At 44.9% G+C, this 24,660-nt stretch overlaps 1 long non-coding RNA gene across 1 annotated transcript in view; it reads right to left on the reverse strand.

Moving 5' to 3' along the window:
* The window catches only part of LOC139259515 (uncharacterized), a 45,798-nt gene extending 21,526 nt beyond the window's left edge, over positions 1-24,272 (reverse strand). Inside the window, exon 1 of the long non-coding RNA XR_011592585.1 lies at positions 24,121-24,272. This is a non-coding gene — a long non-coding RNA (uncharacterized lncRNA). The remainder of the gene's footprint in view (positions 1-24,120) is intronic.
* Between the last annotated feature and the right edge of the window lie 388 nt (positions 24,273-24,660).

Below are 24,660 nucleotides of genomic sequence, written 5' to 3' on the forward strand. Positions count from 1 at the left end.
TGTCCAGAGTAAATAAGTTTACATTTCTAACACTAAGACGAACCGCAAGTGTTGCCAGCTGAGGCCTGAAAAGAACCCGACGTGTAGAACAACAGTGCCATGGTGACTTTGACCTCGATGGGCAGTGCTTATGGTGCTGGCAGGCTGCAGATCTGCCCTGATGAGCTGACATAGCTCACTGATAATCTCTTTGTGGAACTGCAGTCTCCGAAGGCAGGTGGTGTCGGACAAGTTGAGGTAAGACTGCTTCTCCCTGTACTTGCCGGGGGGTGCAACAGCTCCTCCTCCTCATCAGTCTGTCACGTCTTACATTGGGCACATGATGCTGTCGAGCTTACCTTCTGCCATCTCGAGTCTGCAATATGTAAGTGGTCACCAAGAGAGGGTGAGAAAGGACAGGCCCCATTCTGAAAGCTATTTGTTTCCCACCGATTGCTCACAAAGAATGAATGTCCCCACTAAGACATGTATAAATTCCAATCGTTCACAGTATGATGTTTACATCACCTCCAAAAACCTTCAGAGTATATCCGAACTCCCCCGAGGTTGAAGCACAGCAGCCTTTTAAATGATGCGACATGTGATTTAGAACATGGCGTCCATACCGTTGTGAATAGTTACGGTTAGTTCCACTTTTTCCTGGCTGTTTTTTCGGCGAGCAATATTGTAGGCGAGGTGCCGAAAGTAAAGATGGACAATATCTGGACGTTATACGTCATTTCAGCATTAAAATGAATGTTTAGTGGGCGTTATGCATGCAAAAATAATGGAAAATCTAGCCCATACTCATTTCAGCTCCAAATTGGCAAATCCATGATAAGGTGTTGAATGAAGTGCTCAAACAGCTCGAGAAGCACAGAGTACGAGTGACTGCTTACAAGTGTGAGATGTTTCAAAACTCAATGGAGTACTTAGGGCATAGAGTTGACAAATATGGTTTACATCCAACCAAAGTAAAGCTGAATGCAATCAGAAATGCACCCATTCCCAAGAATGATTCTGAACTATGAGCATTTTGGGGTCTTTTGAATTATTATAGAAATTTGGTTAGTGTGTTATATCCACTGAATGAGCTGTTGAAAAAACTGAAGTGATAAAAAGAATGCCAGTTGGTAGAGAGTACCATGTTAGTTCACTATGACATATCTAAGGAGATCAAGCTAGCATGTGATGCCTCTCCCTACTGAGTTGGGGCAGTGATTGCTCATGTACTAGATAGTGGGGAGGAGAGACCAATTGCTTTTGGTTCACGCACTCTCAATGCCAGTGAGCAGAATTATGCGCAGATCGAAAGGGAAGCTTTGGCATTCATTTATAGGGTCAAGAAGTTTCACAAATACTTGTTTGGTCATAAGTTTACCATAATTACTGATCATAAGCTCCTGACAGCAATCCTCCATCCAAAGTCCCCAGTTCCAACCTTAGCTGCAGCCCGAATGCAGAGATGGGCTTTGATTTTGACATAATATACGTATGGCATTGGATACTGATGATCAGCTGATCACAGTAATGCTGATGCTCTGTCCAGGTTGCCATACTCATCACAATAGGGAAGAAATGTTCTTCTGAGGACTGGAAGAAATTTAGAATTCAGCAGAGGACAAAGGGTTTAATTAGGAGGGGGAAACGAGAGTATGAGAGGAAGCTTGCCGGGAATATTAGAAGCTTTTGCAGTCAGTTTTTTAGATATGTGAGGAGAAAAAGATTAGTGAAGACAAATGTGAAGCCTTCAATCCCATCAATTTCCCTAACACAATTTCCCGCCTAATAAGGATATCCTTCAGTTCCTCCTTCTCACTAGACCTTCGGTCCCCTAGTACTTCCGGAAGGTTGTTTGTGTCTTCCTTCGTGAAGACAGAACCAAATCCAGTTTGCAGATAACACTAAACTGGGTGGCGGTGTGAGCTGTGAGGAGGACGCTAAGATGCTGCAGGGTGATTTGGACAAGTTAGGTGAGTGGGCAAATGCATGGCAGATGCAGCATAATGTGGATAAATGTGAGGTTATCCACTTTGGTGGCAAAAACACGAAGGCAGAATATTATCTGAATGGCGACAGATTAGGAAAAGGGGAGATGCAATGAGACCTGGGTGTCATGGTTCATCAGTCATTGAAAGTTGGCATGCAGGTACAGCAGGCAGTGAAGGCTGCAAATGGTATGTTGGCCTTCATAGCTAGGGGATTTAAGTTTGGGGGCAGGGAGGTCTTACTGCAGTTGTACAGGGCCTTGGTGAGGCCTCACCTGGAATATTGTGTTCAGTTTTGGTCTCTTAATCTGAGGAAGGACGTTCTTGCTATTGAGGGAGTGCAGCGAAGGTTCACCAGACTGATTCCCGGGATGGCAGGACTGACATATGAGGAGAGACTAGATCAATTGGGCCTGTATTCACTGGAGTTTAGAAGATGAGAGAGGATCTCATAGAAACATATAAAATTCTGACAGAACTGGACAAGTTAGAGGCAGGAAGAATATTCCCGATGTTGGGGGAGTCCAGAACCAGGGGACACAGTCTAAGGATAAGGGGTAAGCCATTTAGGACTGAGATGAGGAGAAACTTCCACAGAGAGTTGTTGATACCAGTTCATTGGATATATTCAAGAGGGTGAATGATCAGCCATGATCTTATTGAATGGTGGTGCAGGCTCGAACGGCCGAATGGCCTACTCCTGCAACTATTTTCTATGTTTCTATGTTTCTATTTCTCATACATTGATGAGCTGCCAGTCACAGCTGAAGAGACTGGTAGAGAAACATCAGAGTTATTTCTCAAACGATAGCCACAAACCAGCTTCTCGTTGTTAAAGCCAAACTTGGCGCAGTCAGTAGAAAAGAAACAATCAAGGCAGAAAGAGAGTAATGAGATAGGTAGAGTAAGAGAGAGAGAGAAGTGTGAAGTTGAACCAGAAGGTTAGCGTGAAGAACCATCATCATAAATGGTTAAAGTGGTTACCAGGAAGAGTAGTGAAGATAGTGACTCTCGCACATATTTGGTCAAAATGTTTGATCATGGAAAGGTTAAGTTTGTTCACATTGATCATATCTTACCAATACTTGTGGAAGGAGTTGCAAGTTGGGATGATTCAATTTATTCTGATGAATTAGATAGTCTTGTTACAAATCCTACATCAGAAGTACCAGAAACAAGTCCAAGAGAAAGTCTGAATTTAAGTCTGAGTCTGAGTCAGGCAGACAAATAGTCTGAAAGTGTAGAGTCCAAATGTAGATCAAGGTCAGCCCTTGGAGAAAAGCTCTCCTCAGGCTCAGCCTGGAATGAGTCAAAGTCCTGCAACAAGATCAGAAAGTTCTGCTCTAGAAAGAAGGTATGCTCTTCGAAACAGAAAACTAGTGGTTAAGTTTAATCTGTAAATGTGGAAAATAAGTTCATATATTTTGTTTGCGTTACAGAATTCTATAGAACTTGGAAACATAAAATGGGTTCCATTTGAGAAATGTATACCAAGAGTTGTGTATACCATGCAAGTCATGTACAATGATTATTTGTTATGACTAACTTCTGCAATAAGGAAGGAGGAGAAGTGTTGTAGAGCGACCTGGTGGATTAATGATGTAATAACAATAAAGCCATATGCTCTGCACAGTTCTACCCGGAAGCCATGTTGTGCAATTGTGTGTTTAAGCTGTTTCTTTTCAGATCACATACTCGGTGTCCACCACTCCCATGGGCACTAAAATGTGGCAGTGTCCTTCCGCGCCACTTTTTAATCATGTAAAATGAAGCTCCCACCTGTTTCATATGGGAGCTCAATGTACCAGAAAAATCCGACACATTCTGGAAAATTGGGTGGCTCTAGAATGCGGTGCAAATTGAGCTGGGACCAAATCCCACTCCATTTTCCGACCACTGGTGTCCCATTTCCAGATGCAAACAGGGCAGTTCAGGGACAAAAATTGGTCGCTCTATATCTAGATATCCTAAGGTATCAAATAGTATTTTAGCCCACCTCACTCCCATGTTATCAAACAGTAGCCATCCCATTGTTAAAGACTCTGGTAGCAATTATAACTTTTGGTGAAAGGAGAAAACACATGAAAACGGCTCCAACACCGATCAAACATCTCTCCTAATTTTCATTTCTATTCAAACAAAAATCAGAAGAGGCATTTAAAGAGAGGCCGAGCTGATATAAGGCTAAAAGTCAACATTACCCCGTCTATGCCCACAGATCTCTGTACCATGTGTAGGGTTGAAAGAATACTACCACTTCTACTGGTAAGGAACATCATGGGCTTGTGCAGAATGCCCCACTGTGTGCATTTTGCTCACTCACTGGATGTTTCATTTCAACCTTATATTGCAAATGTTTAGAAGCCTTTTTTAAAAACATACCAAAAATTGCGCTCTCTACGGGTGCGTACGATGTGCGCTCTCAGCCGTAGAGACCCTGCAAGTGCCCGTTCTTGGCGCGTGAAGCGCAGGTGCCGAAATCCAGCACCTGTGAACTGTCAAAATTTCTTTTGACAGTTTCAGCGCATCCCTGGGAGAAGGTCCTTCATGGGCGGAGATTGGAGCTATCTGCCCAACTCTTGTCCAGCGAATGTCCTTCAAACTCTTATGTCTGCCTTTCCCAGCGTAAGAATTTTAAAAGATCGAAAAATAAAATTTTATGAGTAATTTTAATATTAAAAACCCTGTCTATTAAGGCAAGTTTAATTTTACCCCTATTAAAACATGTTAAAAAAAGTTTAAAAAAATACAATTTTGTCTAAAATATTTAATTAAATTCAATTTCAATTAATTTTAAATATGTGAAGTGTTTTTCTTATTTATTTAAAGTATTTGTGTTTTTGGGTATCCCCATTCATAGAAATGGCGATCTCCGTACCAACGGAACTCAGTATTACTGTGAATGGGGATAATGCCAATAACATTGGTTGGTCCGGCTCATGTGATCCCAGACTGCACACATGCTCCTGGAATACATGGGCCTCTGCGCTGGGCTGCACATGGAGGACTCGTAAACAAGTGTTCATTCCTCCGAGACACCAGGTACATTCGTAAACATTTTTGTGGTCGGAGGCATCTGCCCATGGGAAGCCTCCGACCACAATTTCAGGGCCATAATAAAAAAGAGATTCAAGCAAGTTCTGATGTTCAAAAATATCGGAAAAGTAGCTGTGTGAATATCACAGATGGGAATATCCAAGGCAACAAATAAGCCAATATTTTGCTGATATTAATAAATTGTGTTGCGAATGCCACATATGATAATCAACAAATGAGGGCCCAAGTTTCATACAACTGATAAGATGGAACTGTGTGATTAGTGCAGATAATGTAAAATCTAATAAATAATCTGGTGTTGAAAATTAATGTAGCTAATGGGAGGAGGGTTGATCACTGTTTTAACAGTAATTCCAGTATAACGCAAATTTTTCACTTTTCATAAAATCATAGAAATTTATGGCACAGAAGAAGGCCCATTGTGCCTGTACTGGCCAAAAAAGAGCTATCATGCCTAATCCCACTTTCCAGCTCATGGTCCGATCCCTGTAGGTTAGAACATTTCAAGTTCGTATCCAAGTACTTTTCAAATGTGATGAGGGTTTCTGCTTCTGCCACTCTTTCAGGCAGTGTGTTCCAGACCCCCAGCATCTTCTGGGTGAAAAGAGGTCTCCTCATCTCCCCTCTAATCATAGAAACATAGAAATTAGGTGCAGGAGCAGGCCATCCAGCCCTTCGAGCCTACACCATCATTCAATAAGATCATTGCTGATCATTCAACCTCAGAACCTCTTTCCTGCTTTTTCTCCATACCCCTTGATCCCTTTGGCTGTAAGGGCCATATCTAACTCCCTTTTGAATATATCTAACGAACTGGCCTCAACAACTTTCTGCGGTAGAGAATTCCACAGGTTTACCACTCTCTGAGTGAAGAAGTTTCCCCTCATCTTGGTCCTAAATGGCTTACCCCTTGTTCTTAGACTGTGACCCCTGGTTCTGGAACTCCCCAGCAATGGGAACATTCTTCCTGCCTCTAACCTGTCCAATCCCGTCAGAATCTTATATGTTTCGATGAGATCCCCTCTCATTCTTCTAAACTCCAGCAGATACAAGCCCAGTTGATCCAGTCTCTCCTCATATGTCAGTCCTGCCATCCCGGGAATCAATCTGGTGAACCTTCGCTGTACTCCCTCAATAGCAAGAACATCCTTCCTCAGATTAGGAGACCAAAATTAAACACTATATTCCAGGTGTGGCCTCACCAAGGCTCTGTACAACTGCAGTAAGACCTCCCTGCTCCTATACTCAAATCCTCTAGCTATGAAGGCCAACATGCCATTTGCCTTCTTCACCGCCTGCTGTACTTGCATGCCACACTTCAATGACTGATGTACCATGACACCCAGATCTCATTGCACCTCTCCTTTTCCTAATCTGTCACCATTCAGATAATATTCAGTCTTCATGTTTTTGCCACCAAAGTGGATAACCTCACATTTATCCACATTATACTGCATCTCCTATGCATTTGCCCACTCACCTAACCTGTCCAAGTTACCCTGCAGCCTCTTAGCATCCTCCTCACAGCTCACACCGCCACCCAGCTTAGTGTCATCTGCAAACTTGGAGATATTACATTCAATTCCTTCATCTAAATCATTGATGTATATTGTAAATAGCTGCGGTCCCGGCACTGAACCCTGCGGCACCCCACTGGTCATTGCCTGCCATTCTGAAAAGGACCCGTTTATTCCGACTCTCTGCTTCCTGTCTGCCAACCAGTTCTCTATCCACATCCACATCAATACATTAACCCCAATACCATGTGCTTTAATTTTGCACACTAATCTCTTGTATGGGACCTTGTCAAAAGCCTTTTGAAAATCCAAATACACCACATCCACTGGTTCTCCCTTGTCCACTCTACTAATTACATCCTCAAAAAATTCTAGAAGATTTGTCAATGCTGACTTGGACCAATTCTATCACTGCTTTCCAAATGCGCTGCTATTTCATCTTTAATGTTGATTCCAACATTTTCCTCACCACCGATGTCAGGCGAACAGTCTATAATTCCCTGTTTTCTCTCTCCCTCCTTTTTTAAAAAGTGGTGTTCCATTAGCTACCCTCCAGTCCATAGGAACTGATCCAGAGTTAATAGAATGTTGGAAAATGATCACCAATGCATCCACTATTTCTAGGGCCACTTCCTTAAGTACTCTTGGATGCAGCCTATCAGGTCCTGGGGATTTATCAGCCTTCAATCCCATCAATTTCCCTAATACAATTTCCTTCAGTTCCTCCTTTTCGCTAGACCATCGAACCCCTCGTATTTCCGGAAGGTTATTTGTGTCTTCCTTAGTGAAGACAGATCCAAAGTATTTGTTCAATTGGTCTGCCATTTCTTTGTTCCCCATTATAAATTCACCTGATTCTGACTGCAGAGGACCTACGTTGGTCTTCACTAATCTTTTTCTCTTCACATATCTATAGAAGCTTTTGCTGTCAGTTTTTATGTTCCCTGCAAGCTTCCTCTCGTACATTATTTTCCCCCTCCTAATTCGACCCTTTGTCCTCCTCTGCTGAATTCTAAATTTCTCCCAGTCCTCAGGTTTCTCAGTTTGGATGGATTGTTAGATACAATACCATATATTTTTTTTTAAGTTTACAGAGAATCAGAGCTGCTTTTTCTGGCCAATTTATATGCCACTTCCTTGGATTTAACACTATCCCTAATTTCCCTTGTTAGCCACGGTTGAGCTACCTTCCCCTTTTAATTTTTACTCCAGACAGGGATGTACAATTGTTGAAGTTCATCCATGTAATCTATAAATATCTGCTATTGCCTATCCACTGGCAACACTTTAAGCATCATTTACCAGTCTATCCTAGCCCATTCACGTCTCATACCATTGAAGTTATCTTTCCTTAAGTTCAGGACCCTAGTCTCTGAATTAACATTGTCACTCTCCATCTTAATAAAGAATTCTACCATGTTATGGTCACTCTTCCCCAGGGGGCCTTGCACAACAAGATTGCTAATTCGTCCTCTCTCTTTACACAATACCCAGTCTAGGATGGCCAGCTCTCTAGTTGGTTCCTCGACATATTGGTCTAGAAAGCCATCCCTAATACACTCCAGGAAATCCTCCTCCAGCGCATTGCTACCAGTTTGGTTAGCCCAATCGATATGTAGATTAAAGTCGCCCATAATAACTGCTGTACCTTTATTGCACGCATCCCTAATTTCTTGTTTGATGCCATCCCCAACCTCACTACTACTGTTTGGTGGTCTATACACAACTCCCACTAGCGGTTTCTGCCCTATGGTATTCTGCAGCTCTACCCATACAGATTCCACATTATCCAAGCTAATATCCTTTTTTACTATTGCGCTAATTTCCTCTTTAACCAGCAGCGCTACCCCACTTCCTTTTTCTTTCTGTCTATCCTTCCTGAGTGTTGAATACCCCTGGATGTTGAGTTTCCAGCCTTGGTCACCCTGGAGCCATGTATCCGTAATCCCAATTGTATCATAATCGTTAATAGCTGCCTGCGCAGTTAATTCATCCACCTTATTACGAATACTCCTCGCATTGAGGCACAGAGCCTTCAGGCTTGTTTTTTTAACACTCTTTGTCCCTTTAGAATTTTGCTGTAATGTGGTAGAATGAAATCCTTCTTCCAAGTGCTTTAAATTTATGCCCCCTGGGTTTTGACCTCTCTGCTAAAGGAAATAGGCCCTTCCTGTGCACTCTATCTAGGCCCCTCATAATTTTATACGCCTCAGACAAGTCTCTTCTCAGCCTCCTCTGTTCCAAAGAAAACAACCCCAGCTTATCCAATCTTTCCTTATAGCTAAAATTCTCCAGTCCTGGCAACATCCTCATAAATCTCCTCTGTACTTTCTCTAGTGCAATCATATCTTTTCTGTAATGTGGTGACCAGAACAGTACACAGTACTCTAGCTGTGGCCTAATTAGTGTTTTATATGGTTGAAGCATAACCTCTCTGCTCTTATATTCTATGCCTCGGCTAATAAAGGAAAGTATCCCGTATGCCTTCTTAACCACCTTATCAAACTGCCCTGCTACCTTTAGGGATCTGTGGACATGCACTCCAAGGTCTCTCTGTTCCTCTACATCTCTCAGTATCCTACCATTTATTGTGTATTCTTTTGCCTTGTTTGCTCTCCCCAAATGCATTACCTCTCACTTCTCTGGAGTGATTTCCATTTGCCACTTTTCTGCCCACCTGACCAGTCCATTGATAACTTCCTGCAGTCTACAGCTTTCTTCCACACTATCTATCACACGGCCAATTTTTGTATCATCTGCAAACTTCTTAATCATGCCCCCTACATTGAAGTCTAAATTAATGTTTCTCAGTTTGGATGGATTGTTAGATACAATACCATATATATTTTTTTAAGTTTACGGAGACTCAGAGTGCAGGGTACCTGTAATGCTGCAAATGACTCAGATACTATATACTGAACTCCATTATGATGATAAATGCAAACATACTTGTTTTAATCAACCAAAGCGACTTGACTTGAATTAAATAAATTTGTTTGATGCACAGTACACCCTAATTCACTGGTATGCATGCTACCTTCTTGTAAAACCTACACATTGCGGACCCCAGTATCAGTACATGTTCCGCTGGCTTCAAACTATGGGGTCCGCAATGTGTAGGTTTTACAAGAAGATAGCATGCATACCAGTGAATTAGGGTGTACTGTGCATCAAACAAATTTATTTAATCCAATTCTGGTGCAGTGACACCAGCTGATGCAGAGTACCCCAAGCTCAAGTGGCCCCAGCAGCCCCTAAAGAGGGAGAGAAATAGCTGTAGCAAGTGCATGCAACAACACGGTTCTACTTAATGTATACAGCAGTTTCAGAGATGATGCTGGGGGAGGTGTTGCTCAGAAACGTGGAGCTGAGGGCCATCCGTCATTGAAGAGTAACAGCACAGCAGCCTGGATGTAGCTGGCAAGAAATATCAATGTTGCTCATACCTTGAAGCTAGGAACAGGTGAAGAAGAAATGTTCTAGTCTCTGGAAGGTTACAAGTTAGATTCTGCTCAAATGCAGCTTAATGTTATGATATTAAGAAAATACAAAACTTTCTATCAACATATTTTCCAAAAGTACAGGCTAGTATTACCAGAGCACCATATATGCTGCGTTGGAAAAGTATTTGCCCTTTAGCTTTTTACAACAGTCATCTGCTAACACAAAAGGATTGAATTTCACAGATGTTCTCCCGATTGTCCCCTTTAACTTTGATGGAAGATCCATGGAAACGCAGGAGAAATAGTGAAAATGGTATTTATCCTGTTTCTCTGGGGTTCCTTAGGGTAGTTCTTCAAAGTTATAATGGATGATCGGGAGAATTTCTGCAAAAATTCAACCCCAACTGTTTGCATGCTGTATGTTCACAGACTCACTTTAGACTTCTGGGCGATATTTCCGACCTTGGTGTTTTTTTATTTTTCAGGATCGCTGGAATATCGCCCATTTTAAAGACTGCTAGTATCGGCTTTTTATTTTAGGCGATAGCCTTAGCGATGTGAAAGGGCCTTAGCGATGTATTCAGTCATGCAAGACTGGCGTCCATAGCAATGGCCATTCTGCGCATGCGCGGCTATTTTTAGCAGAGAAGCTTGCCTGCGATTCGGGAATTCAGGGGTCATCTGCGCATACTCAGAAGAGTAAAAGAGGGGAGAGAGTGAAGGAGAGAGTGTTGTGTATCTGTAAAGCATGCACTCCCATGTTCCGCCACCAGGGAGCTCATCCCCTGAAGTCCCTTGGGAACATTGTATATAAGCCGGCCCCTAAGGCCTGTTCCTCACTCTGGAGTGTCTTATTAAAGACTGAGGTCACTGTTACTTTAACCTCCCTGTGTGCAGCCTCACCTGTGTTAGTAACACAATAACTGGCGACGAGAATACGAATCCAACGCAAAGATGCAGCAAATTGTGGGCATCCTGGAGAAGTTCTCAGAGGGTGAGAACTGGGAAGCCTATGTCGAATGGGTAGACCAGTACTTTGTAGCCAACGAGCTGGATGGAGAAGGAAGCGCTTCAAAAAGGAGGGTGGTCCTCCTCACAGTCTGCGGGGCACCGACCTACAGCCTCATGAAGAATTTTCTGGCTCTGGTGAAACCCACAGATAAGTCGTATGAGGAGCTGTGTTCACTGGTTCGGGAGCATCTTAACCCGAGGGAGAGCGTGCTGATGGCGAAGTATCGGTTCTACACGTGCCAGCGATCTGAAGGTCAGGAAGTGCTGAGCTAAGGCGACTTGCAGGACAATGTGAGTTTGATGGCTACCTGGAGCAAATGCTCAGAGACTTTTTTGTACTGGGCATTGGCCACGAGACCATCCTACGAAAACTTTTGACTGTAGAGACACCGACCCTCAGTAAGGTCATTGCGATAGCACAGGCGTTTATGTCCACCAGTGATAATACCAAACAAATCTCTCAGCACACAAGTGCGAGCAATGTTCATAAATTAACAGAAACTATGTTTGCGAGCAGAAATGTACAGGGTAGAACCCATGAGTCTGCAACTGCCAGCAGGCCTCAGGTGACCCAGATGACTCAACGTCCCCAACAAAGGATGAATGCAAGGCAATTCACACCTAGTTGGCGTTGTGGAGGCTTCCATTCAGCCCATTCATGCCGCTTCAAAGGGTAAGTTTGCTAGAGCTGTGGAACAATGGGGCACCTTCAACGAACTTGCAAACAAGCTGCAAGCTCTGAAAAACCTGCTAACCACCACGTGGCAGAGGAAGATCGATCCATGGTGGATCAAAGCAATTTCGAGCCTCAGAGAGAGGAGGCAGATGCTGAAGTACATGGGGTGCACACATTTTCAACGAAATGTCCACCTATAAACGCTAAACATAAAATTGAATGGCTTACCCATAGCCATGGAATTGGACACTGGCGCTAGCCAATCCATCATGAGTAAAAAGATGTTTGAAAGACTGCGGTGCAACAAAGCATTCAGACGAGTCCTGAGCCCCATCCACACAAAACTGAGAACATACACCAAAGAGCTTATCACGTCCTGGGCAGCGCCATGGTCAAGGTCACCTACGAGGGCACGGTGCACAAACTGCCACTCTGGATTGTCCCGGACGATGGCCCCACACTGTTTGGAAGGAGCTGGTTGGGCAAAATCCGCTGGAACTGGGATGACATCCGAGCGCTATCACAAGTCGATGAGGCTCATGTACCCAGGTTCTGAACAAATTTCCTTCCCTTTTTGAGCCAGGCATTGGAAACTTTTCCGGGGCGAAGGTGCGGATCCACTTGGTCCCAGGGGCACGACTCATTCACCACAAGGCGCGAGCGGTACCCAACATGATGAGGGAGAGAGTGGAAATCAAGTTGGACAGGCTGCAACGCAAGGGCATCATCTCCCCAGTGGAATTCAGCGAGTGGGCCAGCCCGATTGTTCCAGTACTCAAAAGTGATGGCACGGTCAGGATTTGCAGCGATTATAAAGTAACTATTAATCGTTTCTTGCTATAGGACCAATACCGGCTACCTAAGGCAGACGACCTATTTGTGACGTTAGCAGGAGGCAAGACGTTCACCAAGCTCGACCTGACTTCCGCCTACATGACGCAGGAGCTGGAGGAGTCTTCGAAGGGCCTCACCTGCATCAACACGCACAAGGGACTGTTCATCTACAACAGATGCCCATTTGAAATTCAGTCGGCTGCAGCGATCTTCCAGAGAAACATGGGGAGCCTAATCAAGTTGGTACCACACACGGTGGTCTTTCAGGACGACATATTGGTCACGGGTCAGGATACCACCGAGCACCCACAAAACCTGGAGGAGGTCCTCCAACGACTGGATCGCGTAGGGCTGCAGCTGAAGAAGTCGAAATGCGTCTTCATGGCAGCAGAAGTGGAGTTTTTGGGGAGAAAGATTGCGGTGGACAGCATTCGGCCCACAGACGCCAAGACAGAGGCTATCAGGAATGCGCCCAGGCCACAGAACATCACGGAGCTGCGGTCGTTCCTGGGACTCCTCAACTATTTTGGTAACTTGCTACTGGGGTTAAGCACCCTTTTAGAGCCCCTACATGTGTTATTGCACAAAGGTGAGAACTGGATATGGGGGAAAAAAACAATTAATTGCTTTTGAGAAAGCCAGAAACATTTAATGCTCCAACAAGCTGCTTGTATTGTATACCCCGTGTAAAAGACTTCTATGACGCATGTGACGCGTCGTCGTACGGAGTCGGGTGTGTATTACAACAAGCTAACATTGTGGGCAAGTTGCAATCTGTCGCCTATGCTTCCAGGAGTTTGTCTAAGGCCGAGAGGGCTTACAGCATGATTGAGGAAGAGACATTAGCATGTGTGTTCGGGGTAAAGAAAATACATCAGTACCTGTTTGGCCTCAAATTTGAGCTGGAAACCGATCACAAGCCCCTCACATCCCTGTTCACTGAAAACAAGGGGATAAACACTAATGCCTCAGCCTGCATACAAAGGTGGGCACTCGTGCTATCAGTGAATAACTATACCATCCGCCACAGGCCAGGCACCGAGAGCTGTGCGGATGCTCTCAGTCGGCTACCATTGCCCACCACGGGGGTGGAAATGGCGCAGCCTGCAAACTTGTTGATGGTGGCGCAGCCCGCAGACTTGTTGATGGTCATGGAAGTGTTTGAAAATGATAAATCACCTGTCACTGCCCGCCAGATTAGGACTTGGACCAGCCAAGATCCTCTGCTGTCCCGAATAAAAAACTGTGTACTGCATGGGAGCTGGGCCAGCATCCCCGTTGAAATGCAAGAGCCAATCAAGCCATTCCAGCAACGAAAGAACAGGCTATCCATTCAGGCAGACTGCCTGTTGTGGGGTAACTGCGTAGTGCTACCAAAAAGGGCAGGGAGACGTTCATCTTGGATCTCCACAGCACACACCCGGGTATAGTAATCATGAAAGCGATAGCCAGATCCCACGTGTAGTGGCCCGGTATCGACTGTGACTTAAGAGTCCTGTGTGCGGCAATGCAGCGTATGTGCTCAGTTGAGCAACGCACCCAGAGAGGCACCACTAAGTTTGTGGTCCTGGCCTTCCAGACCATGGTCGAGGATCCATGTCGACTATGCGGGCCCGTTTCTCGGTAAAATGTTCCTGGTGGTGGTGGATGCTTTTTCAAAATGGATTGAATGTGAAATAATGTCGGGAAGCACCGCCACCTCCACCATTGAAAGCTTGAGGGCCATGTTTGCCACCCACAGCCTGCCTGAGATACTGGTCAGTGACAACGGGCCATGTTTCACCAGTGCCGAATTTAAAGAATTCATGACCCGCAATGGGATCAAACATGTCACCTCGGCCACGTTTAAACCAGCCTCCAATGGGCAGGCAGAGCGGGCAGAACAAACCCTCAAACAGAGCCTTAAACGAGTCACAGAAGGCTCACTCCAAACCCGCCTGTCCCGAGTACTGCTCAGCTACCGCACGAGACCCCACTCACTCACAGGGGTGCTCCCGGCTGAGCTACTCATGAAAAGGACACTTAAAACCAGACTCTCGCTGATTCACCCCAACCTGAATGATCAGGTAGAGAGCAGGCGGCAGCAACAAAATGTAAACGATGGTCGCACCACTATGTCACGGGAAATTGATCTGAATGACCCTGTGTATGTGCTAAACTATGGACATGGTCCCAAGTGGATCACGGGCACGGTGATAGCTAAAGAAGGGAATAGGGTGTTTGTAGTCAAACTAGACAATGGACAAATTTGTGGAAAGCACCTGGACCAAACGAGGCTGCAGTTCACAGACTGCCCTGAACAACCCACAGCAGACACCACCTTTTTCAAACTCACAACACACACCCAAAGGATCAACGACACCACGCCAGACCAGAAAATCGAACCCATCACGCCCAACAGCCCAGCAAGGCCAGGCTCACCTAGCAGCCCTGCAGGGCCAACAACACGCCAGCCCAGCGAGGGCACAGCCAACACACCAGAACAGACATTTGTACCGAGACGGTCCACCAGGGAAAGAAAGGCTCCCAACCGCCTCACCTTGTAAATAGTTTTCACTTTGACTTTGTGGGGGGAAATGATGTTGTGTATCTGTAAAGCATGCACTCCCATGATCCACCACCAGGGAGCTCATCCCCTGAAGTCCCAAGGGATCCCAGCATCCCTTGGGAGCACTGTATATAAGCCAGCCCCTAAGGCCTGTTCCTCACTCTGGAGTGTCTTATTAAAGACTGAGGTCACTGTTACTTTCACCTCCCTGTGTGCAGCCTCATCTGTGTTAGGAACACAAGAGAGAGAACCAAGAGTAATCATCGGAGTTGATAGTTATAATTTGAGAATTGTCTGTTTATTCTTAAATCTTGGAGCTGTTTATATAAAAATATGTCCAGTGATACATGTGTCCATGAGGAGGAGCTATCAGGGAGGAGGGCGAAAGCCTTTTCGGACGAAGTGAATGAGGCCCTCATAAATGAGGTTGAAATGGGGACAATTAACCTGGTGTGGGCATGGGAAACCTCCCCCCCTCACATCAAAAAATATGGGGCGATATCGCCGCTATTGTATCTTCAGTGGCCCATGATAGGTGTGAGGCAGACCAGTGCCGCAAGAGGTGGAACAGCCTGGTTGCTTCGGCAAGAGTAAGTATTAAATTATTACATTTTAAATTGTAGTGATCCATTGAATTAATTAGAATGTAAATCTGCTGGATTGTAATTAAGCTAGGTAATCTTGGGTAGCTTGCCTGCTAAGATTTGGACTGGGGTCAGAACCTGCGCCCTTTAAGTCTAATTTTGCTCAAATGCCTTACATTCAATCAACAGTATTAATGATTATTATTTAAAGGAATGACTGGAAACAGACAGATCACAAACATTTGGCATTTGTACCACGTTAGTTTAGGATAATTTTTGAGTGCTATGTGGAAGTCTTTAACTTGGGCACCATCTCCTTTTTGGTTAGGTTGGTGGATGGGGCATGACTGAGCACTGAGGGGTCCGATCAACTTTGCTCAGACTTTGTGAGTCTCTCCGGCTGCTATCACTCACACAGTGACTCAGCCTGGACTGGGGTCGAGTTGCCCTGGCTCACTGTCTGCCCTGGGACACTTTGGGACATTAGCTCCGGCCATACGAGGTCTCCAAGCACAGTCCATGGACACGGTGCCCCCTCCCATTACACTCCTGTCATTGCCGAGCTCACCAGTGGTCCTGGGGGTCCTCCATTGAGTCAAATAAACCGCTTACCTCCCCTCAGGTGCCAAATGGCCCGGCCCATGGATGGGGCCTTTCCTGGAGATTGTACGTAAGATGTTTAGAAACATAGAAACACAGAAAATAGGTGCAGTAGGCCATTCGGCCCTTCGAGCCTGCACCACCATTCAATAAGATCATGGATGATCATTCACCTCAGTACCCCTTTCCTGCTTTCTCTCATATCCCTTGATCTAACTCCCATATCGAACTCCCTCTTGAATACATCCAATGAACTGGCATCAACAACTCTCTGCGGTAGGGAATTCCACAGGTTAACAACTCTCTGAATGAAGAAATTTCTCCTCATCTCAGTCCTAAATGGCTTACCCCTTATCCTTAGACTGTGTCCCCTGGTTCTGGACTTCCCCAACATCGGGAACATTCTTCCTGCATCTAACCTGTCAGGTCCCGTCAGAATTTTATATGTTTCTATGAGATCCCATCTCATCCTTCTAAACTCCAGTGAAGCATTAGTTCCTAAACTCGATCTTAGAAAATATTTTCTCTGAACGTAGATGTTATAACCATGCATCCATTGTGGATACAAACCATATTAGCATATAACGTTAAAGTTATGGATGAATAGAATGTGGAGTGACTAATTGTGGATTACAGTATCTGTTGTGTTTCCGTAATAGTACCGAATCAATTAGCTTATGCCATGGTCTTGTCACATTTGCAGAGGAAGATATCTAAGAATCAGGTGGAGCAGAGGTGCCCCGGAGGAGGCCCAGCTGAGCTGCACCTGCTCACCGATTTGGAGGAACGTGCAGCACTAGTAGGCACCCACAACCGTTCTGCCACCCGTGGTGGTGCAGATCCCGTAGTTGCACAACGTGAGTAATGTGTAAAGCAGTTGTGCAAACCAGTGTAATTTGAAGTAATTTAATGGCATTTCATTATAATATATGAATAACGTAGTTATGCATGCAGCTTCTGTACTCTCATGTTAATCATGTTACTCGTAAAAGATCCTCTCGGAATGAGTGATCACAATATGGTTGAATTTGTAATACAGATTGAGGATGAGGAAGTTGTGTCAGAAACGAGCGTACTATGCTTAAACAAAGGGGCTACAGTGGGATGAGGGCAGAGTTGGCTAAAGTAGACTGGAAACAAGGACTAAACGGTGGCACAATTGAGGAACAGTGGAGGATTTTTAAGGAGCTCTTTCATAGTGCGCAACAAAAATATATTCCAGTGAAAAAGAAGGGCACGAAGAGAAGGGATAACCAGCCGCGGATAACCAAGGAAATAAAGGAAAGTATCAAATCAAAGACCAATGCGTATAAGGTGGCCAAGGTTAGTGGGAAACTAGAGGATTGGGAAAATTTTAAGCAACAGCAAAGAATGACTAAAAAAGCAATAAAGAAAGGGGAAATAGATTGCGAAGGTAAACTTGCGCAAAACATAAAAACAGATAGTAAAAGCTTTTACAGATATATAAAACGGAAAAGAGTGACTAAATTATATGTTGGTCCCTTAGAAGATGAAAAGGGGGATTTAATAATGGGAAATGTGGAAATGGCCGCGACCTTAAACAATTATTTGTGGAAGACACAAAAACCATGCCAAAATTTGCAGGCCACAGGAATGTGGGAAGGGAGGACCTTGAGACAATCACTATCACTAGCGGGGGTAGTGCTGGACAGGCTAATGGGACTCAAGGTAGACAAGTCCCCTGGTCCTGATGAAATGCACCCAGGGTATTAAAAGAGATGGCGGAAGTTATAGCAGATGCATGCGTTATAATCTACCAAAATTCTCTGGACTCTGGGGAGGTACCATCGGATTGTAGAGCAGCTAATGTAACACCTCTGTTTAAAAAAGGGGGCAGGCAAAAGGCAGGTAACTATAGGCCGGTTAGTTTAACATCTGTAGTGGGGAAAATGCTTGAAACTATTAAGGAAGAAATAGCGGGACATCTGGATAGGAATAGTGCAATCAAGCAGACGCAGCATGGATTCATGAAAGGGAAATCATGTTTAACTAACTTACTGGAATTCTTTGAGGATATAACGAGCATGGTGGATAGAGGTGTACCGATGGATGTGGTGTATTTAGATTTCCAAAAGGCATTCGATAAGGTGCCACACAAAAGGTTACTGCAGAAGATAAAGGTACGCGGAGTCAGAGGAAATGTATTAGCATGGATAGAGAATTGGCTGGCGAACAGAAAGCAGTCGGGATAAATGGGTCCTTTTCCAGTTGGAAATCAGTGGTTAGTGGTGTGCCACAGGGATCAGTGCTGGGACCACAACTGTTTACAATATACATAGATGACCTAGAAGAGGGGACAGAGTGTAGTGCAACAAAATTTGCAAATGACACTAAGATTAGTGGGAAAGCGGGTTGTGTAGAGGACTCAGAGAGGCTGCAAGGAGATTTGGATAGGTTAATCGAATGGGCTAAGGTTTGGCAAATGGAATACAATGTCGGAAAGTGTGAGGTCATCCACCTTGGGAAAAAAAAACAGTAAAAGGGAATATTATTTGAATGGGGAGAAATTACAACATGCTGTGGTGCAGAGGGACCTGGGGGTCCTTGTGCATGAAACTCTTTTTGGAATCCCAAAAGGTTAGTTTGTAGGTGCAACAGGTAATCAGGAAGGCAAATGGAATGTTGGCCTTCATTGCGAAAGGGATGGAGTACAAAAGCAGGGAGGTCTTGCTGCAACTGTATAAGGTATTGGTAAGGCCGCACCTGGAGTACTGCGTGCAGTTTTGGTCACCTTACTTAAGGAAGGATATACTAGCTTTGGAAGGGGTACAGAGACGATCCACTAGGCTGATTCGAGAAATGAGGGGGTTACCTTATGATGATAGATTGAGTAGACTGGGTCTTTACTCCTTGGAGTTCAGAAGGATGAGGGGTGATCTTATAGAAACATTTTAAATCATGAAAGGGATAGACAAGATAGAGGCAGAGAGGTTGTTTCCATTGGTGGGGGAGACTAGAACTAGGGGGCAGAGCCTCAAAATACGGAGGAGCCAATTTAAAACCGAGTTGAGAAAGAATTTCTTCTCTCAGAGGGTTGTGAATCTGTGGAATTCTCTGCCCAAGGAAGCAGTTGAGGCTAGCTCATTGAATGTTTTCAAGTCAAAGATAGATAGATTGTAACCAATAAGGGAATTAAGGGTTACGGGTAGAGGGCGGGTAAGTGGAGCTGAGTCCATGACCAGATCAGCCATGATCTTATTGAATGGCGGAGCAGGCTCGAGGGGCTAGATGGCCTACTCCCGTTCCTAATTCTTATGTTATGTTCTTATATGTAACATCTCTCATTCATATTTATTGCAGTAGTGTTGCTCCTCGTACATATGCCAGTGCAGTGCAAGCATTCTCGTGTCTACCCTTCTCTTCTAATAACCTCAATTACGTTTTGCAGCTACCCAGACTCCCAAGGCACAAAGGGAGGCTCCTGCACTAACCCCTTTACCGCTGCAGGTCAACACCACCACAGGTGAGGAACAGGAATCTGAGGAGGAGGAAGATGACCAGTTCTCATCTGTGGTTCCTGCGGCTATGTCATCATCTACAGCTGAAGTAACAGGGCCAAGCGGCTTGCAGCAGGCCACTCCAAGGCATCCAGTGCCCATGCCAACCCCACGGAGGTCGAGTCAGCGAGGTAGGCATGCGCTGCGATGGGCAGATCCAAATGAGGACATGCACTCACTGTCAAGGGCGAGGATCGACATAGGTCGAGAGCTTCTCCAGGCGCTTGGTGGGTTGGCCGGCATCATTGCCACACTGTCCGCATGAATAACGGAGGACATGGAGTGGATAGTTGTGGCAATGGGGCGAACGACCGACTCTGTCGATGTCTTGCAGCTTGCGATAGTTTCTGGAGATGGCAGTGCACCCGAAGGTGCTGTCCCACCAAGCACTATGACAGATGCAAGACAGGAGGAAGAACTTTCTTTGGAAATGTCTTCTCCTCCAGCCACTGAGGTGATTCTGTCAATGTCACCGCCCACCCCTCCACTGCCACCCCATAGTAGCAGGTCTTGAGGTGCCCTGATGCAAGACGTCTTGGTCCCATTACTCGGGGAGTTACTGGGAAATGGGGGGTTAATACAAGGGGAGGTAAAGGTGCAGGAGGGAAATGTGGCCGCAGGTAGTGGGGCGGGGCGATGGCGGGGATGCTGTATATTGTTATAGTTGTTGTAAAAAATACATTTTTGTTGAATGTTCACTATTTGGGATGGTGTTGTATTGTTGTGTTACAAATGTTGTTGAATGTTGGTGATTGGAGTGTTAAAACTGTTTATTCAAAACATTCGTCTTTAATTATTAAACATTTTTATTTAACTTTACAATTGTCCTGAAGTGTCTTCTAATAACGTAAGGTAAAACTTCAATACAATGGTTGGAAACAATGGCCATGGCCAGGCCAGGCAAGGATGAAATGTAACGTAACTGTAACTGTCACCAATGTAAGTTCACGGAAAGCGTTCATTTGTGAGCTGCTGACACAAGAGATTTGCAGTTGTGTAACTACCGCGGGGCTTTTTCCAGTGTTGCGGGAGGGGGCGTGGGGGCATGGGTTCATCATCAGGCTGACTGTCCTCCCCGAGGTCCTTGTCCTCCTCCTCCTTGTCCTCTTCCACCTCCCCTCTCTCCTGAGGTGAACCGGCGGTCCCATCTGGCAATTGTTGTCCTCTCCTCCTAGCTAGGTTATGCAGCATGCAGCACACCACAATGAACTCAGCGACCTGCTGAGGTTGCCTCCTCAGTGATCCAGGTATTTGAAGCACTGCTTAAGCACTCCAATTGTCTTTTCAACGATATTGCGTGTAGCGATATGGCTTTTGTTGTAGCGCTTCTCGGCTTCCATCTGGGGCTTATGCAGAGGGGGGGGGGTCATGAGCCAGCTGGCAAGGCCATATCCTTTATCCCCAGCATCCAACCGTGACCTTGTGGCTCACTCTTAAACAGGTCAGAGCCAGTGCTCTCACGCAAGATGTGCGCACCATGGATGCTGCCTGGAAAATTTGCATTTACTGCCATGATTATTTGCTTGTGGTTGACAACGAGCTGCACATTCAGGGAGTGGAATCCCTTTCTGCATCTTGTAAAGGTGCTTGCAGGGCGCTGTGCATACAGTCTATTGCTCCCTGCACCTTGGGGAAGTTTGCTATTCGCGAGAAACCCAAAGCACTCTCAGTCTGTGCCTCCCTGATCATAGGGTAGCTTATAAAGTCCATCCTGCATGCGTAAAGGGCTTCAGTCACCTGTCGAATGCAGCAATGTGTGGCGTGCTGAGAGATACCGCAAATGTCACCAGCTGAAGCCTGAAAGGAGCCCGATGCATAGAAGGAAAGTGCCGCAGTAATCTTAACCTCAACGGGCAGTTGATGGTGCTGGAAGGCTGCAGATCTCCCTTAAGTAGCTGGCATATCTCACTGATGACCTCCTTTTAGAAGCGCAGCCTCCTAACGCAAGTGTTATCGGACAAGTCCAGGTATGATCGCTTATCCCTGTAAATGCGTTGGGTGTGATGTCTCCTCTTCGTCAGCAGTCTGCCATCAATTTGATTGGGCACATAATGCTCTTCAATATACCTCTCCCATCTCTACTCTGCAGCATGTGATTGGTGATCAATACTGGTTGAGAAATTACAGGACCCATCACTATAAATCGCTTTAAATGCCCTTACTTTGTCCGCAACAAATACAAATGTGATTAGATGATTGGCAAGAGTCAAAAATACCCTTAAAATCACTCACAAATTGATTCTCCTCACAAGCACTTGAAGCAGCCTTTTATTACAGATCCTCCGAGTTAGAAAATGGCATCCATAGTGCCGAGTTAAGGTCAGGTGATTGCAGCTTTTCTTCAGCGACTTTTTCGGCCAGCGATCATTTGGGCGAATTGTGAACGAAATGCCGAAAGTAGCGGTCGGCAATAATCTGTGCCATAATCAGGCGCAAGTTTTCATTATAAATATTATTCTCGGCCTTGCATGAGGGTGATGTCATATTAAAAAAAAATAGCCCGGGTGATGCAGCTCATTCATGTGTGCCGAAAGTTGGGCCGGCGATAAATGGGCTATAATCGGGCTCTAGTTTCTACTTTTCATCAAATATAGGCGATAGCCTGCATCTCAGCACTTATATGGGCACTAAATGGGCGATGATCTGCCTATAGATGTAGATGTTTCTATAGATGTAGTCCTTACTACTAGGGGGATCAAGGGGTATGGCGAGAAAGCAGGAATGGGGTACTGAAGTTGCATGTTCAGCCATGAACTCATTGAATGGCAGTGCAGGCTCGAAGGGCCAAATGGCCTACTCCTGCACCTATTTTCTATGTTTCTATGTCTATGTTTCTATGAAAGTCTAGCCCCCCGTGTCTGCTGGCCAGGCCACTGGATGGTACACATTCTCTCTCAGGTTCTTCTTTCCAACATATGTCCATTTTCTGCATTAGGAAATAACCTCACATGCAGACTGAAAGGGGACACCTAACATGTGAACCTTGATGTACAATGAATGGATTCTGGATATTTTACACACAGTAGCAATAGGAAAATTCAGGGTGGGCACACCTAATTTTGTTGAAACACAATCTTGAAGCTCTGGAGAAATACTGCTAATGTCTCACTGACCCTATCTACTATCACACTTTGGCGGTGAGTTGTATGTTTCTCTTCGCAGAACAAGTGTTTAATGGAAATGAGGCCTAGGCCCAATATCAGAAGCGCACAAATTTCTGGACCACAGAGGCTGAGCCATAGTAAGAGGGGTGGCCAAAATCTTGGGTCAAAGAGAAAAGGTTTTAAGGAGGATGTTGAAGGAGAAGAAGGAGATGGAGAGGCACAGGGGTTTAGAGAGGTAATTCCAGAGTGCAGGAGCAGCATGGCTGAAGTCACAGCCACCATTGTCAATGCAAACTGTTCATCCAGCCTAAGCTTTATGTTAAATAAAATAAATAGGAATGTGTCATGTAACACACCATTTATTGTTTTATTAATTATTTCAACAATAATCAGAGGCCATTCAAGAAACAACAAATTACTTCCAACCATGGTGTTTTGATTCACAGTAAAAACCAACAATGGACCATTACAGCAGCATCATTGAGACACTGCAACATTTGTAAATTATTCTCATTTGTTTAACCTAATCACAGCATCAACGTGAATCATTGCAGAATCAGTATGAAACAGTTTTAGCAACTCAAGTTTTAATTATGACCATTACATAATTTTGGCCAGTATCAAGTTTTATTTAATGGAAAAAATTGTTATATGATTGGTAAACAGTGTTAAGTTTGATAATTTTGTGATTGATTGGTAGGATCACTTCATAAAAGCAAAGATGCATGAATTGTAATACTGTATAGTGATTTCCACATATTCTTTTTTCATAAAAGACATTGGTTTGCTGGGAATGATGTCTCACAGCCACTGATAAGAATATCCTCTGTGCTGATTCCTGTACAGTTTTAGTACCATGACAACCAATATTGAAGTGATTCTGACCAGAACCATCAACAACAGGACAAATGGCAAAGTGGATTCAATAGTTATCTTCTAAGTAGTCTCTATATTGCTGCCCTTAAAGTTTTTAAAGAATTATATTTTCAAAACAGCTACCTAAGCATTTGATACATACTTGTAACTTTCAATTAACTAAATTTAGTACAATACTATGCAATAAAGTCTTGAAGCTAATTTATAATGACAAAACGTACCAAATAATTACATACTGAAAGTTAAGCAAGTGAGGGTAATAGTGCTATCAAATGCAAAGCATTACTGCACACTCTGCAAACTTCATTTCACAATTTGTGTGCCCTTTCATGGCATAAGTCTGGGGGACCAAAATTGTCCTTCGCCCCAAACAGGGCGAACCTACCATTTTTAAAATATTTTTCTCTGCCCCAATCCATGGCGTGGAGAATCCGGCAATTTTCAGATTTTAATTGATTTTTTTCGGTCGGAGCATTGTTGCTGTGGTCAGCGGGGCGGAAGTGCCGGTGGGTTGGAGCGGCCGCCACTTCGAGTCATCAGTGCCGCGCTGATGATGTCAGTGCAACGCTGACATGCCACGTCGCACTGACGTGTCACAACGTCCCTCCCCTTCACTTAAAGAGGAGGGCTGAAGAGAACTCTGCAGCCACTTTTGTGGCAAACACTGGGCCACTAGCCCAGTACCCAAGAGCGGGTGCCGGGCTGCCTGTTAATGGTCGGGCCAACCTGGCAGTTGGGCGACAATTAAAATAAAATAAATTTAAGAGTGGACGCGCCGCCCAGGCACAAGCAGTTTCCCGCAGGGGGAAGCGTTCAGTGGCACCGACCGGCGCCAGTCCCGCGGGGCAGATACGCAAAGGGCTATTTCACGCGAGGGTCAGAAAGGGGGTCTCCACCGGGCGGAAGGGCGTAGGGGCGTGCCCGC

The sequence above is a fragment of the Pristiophorus japonicus genome, chromosome 3 (assembly GCF_044704955.1).
Source record: "Pristiophorus japonicus isolate sPriJap1 chromosome 3, sPriJap1.hap1, whole genome shotgun sequence".
NCBI lineage: Eukaryota > Metazoa > Chordata > Chondrichthyes > Pristiophoridae > Pristiophorus > Pristiophorus japonicus.